Consider the following 6,721-nt stretch of genomic DNA (forward strand, 5'->3'; position numbering starts at 1 on the left):
GAAATTTCTCTGAACAAAGTCTAATCCCATTATTAGAGATTATTTTTCTCTGTTCTTTCATTTTGCTTTGATATTGTAGCAGCTTCTTTATAATTCCATCTGTCTAAGTCATGTTTTAATTGCTGATGACCATAAAGGCTTAGATAATACAAATTCTGTTTTTTGAAATGGACACCCCCAGTTCTGATGAAACAGTCATTAGTTTTTAAACATAAATCACCAAATACATTTAGATCACTGAGTTGACTTTGAAAGCCACCAGTGCTATAAGTTCAGTTGGAGATTGAGGTTAGATTAAGTTTAGAAGTAGATGAGGTCATAACAACATAAGACATTTGATCACATAATAAAAAAAATGAAGCAAAGGTATTTTACATTCAAAATTGAAGCAGATCTTTATCTAGATTTACTAGCTGGTGTACTGCAATAAATATGGGCCCTTGTCTGGGCCCTTGTTAGAGAATTGATGACACCGTCTTTCAAAACAAACAAAGCGGGAAGCTAAAAAGGTGGTCACTCACCAAAGATCCATGACCCAGAGACACAGGGGCCACAGCAACATGCTAGGTGTGCAGCAAAGACAACCAATCCCCCGCCCCCAAACACACGCCATGGAATGTTCAGCTCTGTTTGAGCACACGCTCTTGTTTGTGTTTCGGTAACACCACAGTTGGAATGTGAGTGTCTTGTGCCTGAATGTTTGCCTTTGTGTGTTTCATAGAATTAGACTTATTTTGCTCAATAGTGCCTTAAAAAAAATGCTTTTTTTATTCCCATTAAATTTTGTCAATGCAAAGATAAATGTTGCATAGAGGGAGCCAAGGAGTGTTTGACAGAGTGACTCAATAATCTGGACCTGACAACCTCCCCCCCTTGGGCACTATCTTGCCAGGGGATAGTCTTGTCACTCCCTGCTCTAACTCAAACTTCACATCACAGCTCTGACTGTGGCCCTGAGGCATCCTCACAGTGTGTACACCAAACCCTGCTGCTGGCCCCAAGCCTTGTTCTGGGAGCTCAAATCCCATAATTGCAGGGTTGACAGTAATAGCTAACATACGAGACACCCTCACCTGGTCATAAAGAATGAAAACATCTACTGTTAGTGTGCAGCTTAGAGATTGGTGGGGGTGGGATCAGCTGTATTGAAAGTGAGAAGGCTAATATTTAAGGACAAAAAGAAGAAAACTGTAACTGTGTTTGGCAATGAGTACTTGGATTATTTGCACATCTTTTGTTAGAAAAACTTTGCTGTGGGTTTATAAGGCTTAAATTATATGTTTGTGACTGATGACATTAACAATTACAGAAATGACAGAACCAATTTTTTTTTTTTCTTGGAAAGCCTTTAATTTAACCTTTATTTAACCAGGAGAAATCCCATTGAGATTAAAAACCTTTTTTTCAAGGGAGTCCTAGCCGGAATGAAATAAATGTCAGAGAGATTCAATATTTGTAAATCCTAACTGGTCACGCTTATTTTTTAATTTATTTTTCTTTTTAGATCATCAAACAAATTTTAATATCTGACAATGACAACCTAAAAAATACAGAACTCTTTCTATAAAAAAAGATATTTGAAAACAAAGGGAACCAAATACTATGAACAGGTAAATATTTCCCAAAAGCCAGCCGCTTTCCCCACTGTTGATGGAAACAACCATTATCAAAGGTTTGCATTGACTATGACTCAACTTTTTCATGTGAAAGAATTTTCTCTTCTTTGCAAAATAGATTTAATTGATCCACATTTTTAAAGTTTTTTTCAGCATGAATTCACTTCAGAAATATATACAGTATTTCAACTCTGACTTTGTCTTGGCTGCTCCGAAGTCTTCATGTTGAAGGTGACTTTGCTGTACAACCTAAGAGTGCTTCAGTTTGAGGAGACAAACGCATGGATTGACATTCTCCATAATGATATTTTGTTTTGGAGCAGAACATGGAAATGTTATAAATCATAAGTTGTTCTTATGCGTAAGAAGCAAACCAACCCAGACTAGCAGACTATCACAAAAGTCAAAGTTATGATCAAACAGCATCATCAGTGGAAGAACACCTAAGGTTGGGACTCCTATTGGATTCAAGTCTGGTGAATGGCACTAAGGGATTTGTTCCAATTATAAAACTAATCGCGAAAGGTGTAGTTTGATATTTAAAGCTGTATTTGAAAAAAGAAAATTAAGGATTATGCTTCCTGTTGTCCATCATAAAAAAAATGTTTTTTAAACTCCCAAAAGCCTAAAAATAAATATGCCCCCTATGTCTTCTCTTAAGTGATCTATTCAAAAAGATTGTTGCTTCCTCACTTATCTGTCTGCACCATCATATGTTATCACTTAGTTTACTCTAATAGTAATAATACTCTAATTGTGCTTTCAAATGTTATCAATTTTATTTCTACTATAATCCGGAAAGGAGGGTACTTACTGCTTTTTATGCCTGAAAGTAGTAATAAGGTAAGTAGTAAGGTTTAATTGAATTCCCCCAGTATTTCATATATCCCACATATATCAACCATTGCATAATGCAACTTTATCTGAATGTTTCCTTATATGTTTGATTAAATAGATTTCAGCACCATTTTGTTAGGATCTTTATTCTTTTACTCTTGCAGTTCACTTGTTTCTCACATTTCTTGCTTGTTTTGTTGACATGTGCAGTCAATTATTTAGGCTTTTGAAAAAGTATGTATGTCTCAATCCTTAAGGTTAGGGATAGTCTAATGTTATCTAGAATGTATGAAAATAATCACTAAGCTGAGAGGAGAACCAGGTGAAAAAAGCAAATTTTTTTAGAGGGATCCACAAATAATTCAACATGTTGGCCTAAATATAATGTACATTTTCTGTTAAATAAAAAAAATGGAATGTGTTAAACATGGAAACTCATAGTTACTTATCAGGTTGACATACAAGTTTTATTTAGATGCGGTTTGGTTTAGACACAAGTTGGTTACTTTTGGATCAGAAAATATGGATCATGCTAAAATAATGCTAAAATAAAATATTCATGTTTGTCGACTATTTAACTTTTTTCCTCAGCAGATAAAAGTTTTAAAAGCTATACTTTTTGGCAATTCAACAACATCAAAAATATTTTTCTTTGGAGATCCAAACTGAAGCGAAGAAATGTACATTTAACCAGGTGATTATCTCTCCCTCCTCATATTTTACAGCTTATTGCCGTTTGCCTCCCTCACAGTTTTTCTGTCACTAACTTCTTTTTTTTGTTAGTGGTCAACATTTTTATGTCCAAAGTGAGTTAGAAAAAGCACCTAAAGCTGAAAATCAAATCTGTACAATATGGTAAATGGCCTGTACTTATACAGTATGGCACTTCACTTATAATGAATTAGCCAAACCTTTCATATTGGCCATTAGAATTCAAACTAAATGCCCTTCTAAAGCATCTAAGTTTGGATAAACCCTTACTGCCATTGAAGGCAGCATTTTCACAAGAAGTTTTCCTTCTAACTACCCTTTTTTTGTTAACCTCCCCAATGCTAACCCTGTGCTCTATTGCTCTGTCTCTAGAAGCTCATATTTTGTAAAAGTTTTCAAAATTAGTATTTTTTCTGGCACAGGAGCTAAATGTTTATAAACCTACTAATGTTTCCTAACATGAGTCAAACCTTTATCCTTGCAAGGATCAGCTGCAAGGATAAAACAGAAAATCTGCCCTTGAATCTTAAAGCACACAAGACCACTACATACAACCCAATACCAAATATATTTTAAGCCTCACCAGAGAAACAGTGAAATAATGTAAACAAAGAAGCAAACTTACAGCTGGTCGAGGCTTAGTCCTGGCAAACCTTACTGTCATTTTTCCATATCTAGTTGCATTTATAATTATGAAACGTCTTCACACAGTTTTGTTGGTAAATCTTTTCAGCTTTGTCTTAGTTAATAAAAGGTTGTTGTTATTGGGTCTTCTAAATAGCTGCCTTAACAGTTTCTGTTCGAAGGGACATGTTCACATTAGTCTGTTTCACAGCTACTTTAATAAGGGTTTATTTGCAACTTATTTCTCTCATTTATCAGATGTAAAAATTAGGGACATTTGTGGAAAACAGGGATGTCTGGTCACCTTAGGTTAGGGCTTACTGGATTTAAACCTACAGAATAAACCCAGGAAGGCTAACGTTACCCGAACTATTTGTGATCTCAGAGCCATCATATATCATAAACAACATGGTGATGTCCGAGTGAGAATATTTTTATTTAGATCTATTAAAACTTAACAGCCTACAGTATTTCTACTTTATTGTATTTACATAGACAATATACATTTCTCACTTAATTTCTATTTTTACAACTAACTGTGGATCCCTTTAAGTTTTGAAATCCTACCATTAAGTTGTTTTTTTTTTGTTGCTCCAATTTATTTACTCAATGTGTAATTCTATCCTGGATTTTAGAATGCTTCTATGGATTTATACAATATGACCTTTTGGGATTAAAAAAAGAAAATTCATTTAAACCTGCTTTAAGTCAAATGTGTTTAATTCAGTTTTTTCATTTTATGTTGACCTTAGTTAGTTCAGTATTGATCATTTTTTCCATGAAAACTTCATCATAAAATTATATGTTTTAGATCTTTCAACATATGATTTTATGTCTTGGTTAAAAGGCACACTATTGAAACAGATTTCACCCACAGCCCCACCCATCCACCCCTATGTAGCTGGCTATGGCCTTCATTTATCAACCACTTCAGCTACTGCAGGCAGCTGTGGGGAGAAAACAGGAGAGCCCATTTGTTTACATGATTCTTAGCCAAGGCCCTCAGGACAAAACAGATGAGGATACTTACACATTGAAACAGAGTTATATGCAGCTGCTAAATTGGCATATAAAGCCAGGGCATACAGCTGTCTGTATCTTTTCTGCTTGAGAAGTACCGGTAGCAACAATTTATGATGGGGTGTCTGGCCTCTCCTTCTAAAAGACTCTAAGCCATCTTACATGGCCTTTGTCTCTCGGATACAATTTATTATTTTTTTGTCTGAAAATTGAAATACATGACAAAGACTGTAAAGTCTTACAGAAGTATTAATGTCTTTTGAACTTTTTTACATTTTGTAATGTCACAGTCACAAACTATATTCAGATGTTATCTGGTAGATCAACACACAGGTTGGGATTATGGGGTGGAAGGCAATATATTGAATATTCTTAATGGGGAAAGCTTAAAAAAAGGGGCTTAAATGCATTCATATTCAGTCCCCATTACTCTGACACACCTAAATAAATCACAACAGGACCAGCACTGTTTAGGGGTCACCTTGTTAGTAAATGGAATCTACATTGTGTTTAATTAATTCCACTTTGGACCCCAAAAAAACATAGAGCTCCTTCTGTCTATCTTAAATAGACGGCAGCGCTTTCTTTTTATTGTCTAAAGAAAAGTAAAATGATGCCCCGAATAAAATTCAGTGCAGCTACCTGTAGAATACACTGTTCTGTTAGAAATCATCTTCAATTTTATGGGAGAACAGCAGTAAATAAAACAGCATCATGAAGGAACAAACCAGCTTGAGCAGGAAAATAACTTCCAGAGAAATTTTAAATCAGCCTAATTTGCCAACATGATACCAAGCTTCAAACATCTCATAAAGCACTGTCAGATGCACCATCTAGAAAAGGAATGAACATAATACATGCTGTGACAACAAATCTCATCTTTAAATGAGACTGAAAAGAAGAATGTCACTGATGAAATAATGTTCTAGGAGGTACCATTTGCACATTACGCTTTCCAATATATGACTTACCAAAGAAAGCATTTAGAAAAGGTGCCCTGCTTAGATAAGAAAAGTAAGTTTTTGACCTATGTTGAAACGTCATGTAGTAGAAATCCTTTTGGCTTTAATCTATCACATTACAGCCCAATAGAATACAATGAAGGATATAATCTTAATTTGGGGTAAAATATGACAGCTGTGAAGGTGTGCGGATACTTTTGCCAGGCACTGTAACTTATGTTGTACTCTACCAAACTGCTCTTTTCCTCAAGCTTGGTCAGAGAATTTTGTGTTTCTCCAGTCACCATGATTCAGTCTTACTGGATCCCATTTTGGCATCCGTACAGTATTTTAGCATTGCTATTATTATCTTTTTAAATACAGATTTTAATTTCTATTTTTTATTCTAGTTTTTCTCTTTTTTGTCTTGTTTGGTGTTGTTGTTTTTTTCAAAATGTGAAAGCCTGTGCTTGTATTTACCTCTCTGTATATCTGCTTAGCCTGTGACACACCTGCGCACTGAGCGACAATAAACGACACTTCTATTCTATTCTATTCTATTCTATTCTATTCTATTCTATTCTATTCTATTCTATTCTATTCTATTCTATTCCAGATGGTTTTAAAAAGAATTAAGAATATTCTGGCACCATCTTGTGGTGGCATATTGTATTGCAACAACAACCCAACCCTAGAATATACATTTAGATTAGTTGTTCATTAGTCGCAGGCTTCGATTGGACAACAGTCCTTTTATTAGAGTACAGCAGCAAATGAAACAAAATCATGAGAACAAAGGAATATGGATAGATAGATAGATAGATAGATAGATAGATAGATAGATAGATAGATAGATAGATAGATAGATAGATAGATAGATAGATAGATAGATAGATAGATTTTTTTAGTATGCAGACATGTAGGCCTATCGGTTTTTATAGGATTGAGACAGAGAGGGTAAGACATGCGCCT

This window comes from Cyprinodon tularosa, unplaced genomic scaffold (assembly GCF_016077235.1).
Source record: "Cyprinodon tularosa strain WSP-4 unplaced genomic scaffold, ASM1607723v1 ctg37, whole genome shotgun sequence".
NCBI classification, from domain to species: domain Eukaryota; kingdom Metazoa; phylum Chordata; class Actinopteri; order Cyprinodontiformes; family Cyprinodontidae; genus Cyprinodon; species Cyprinodon tularosa.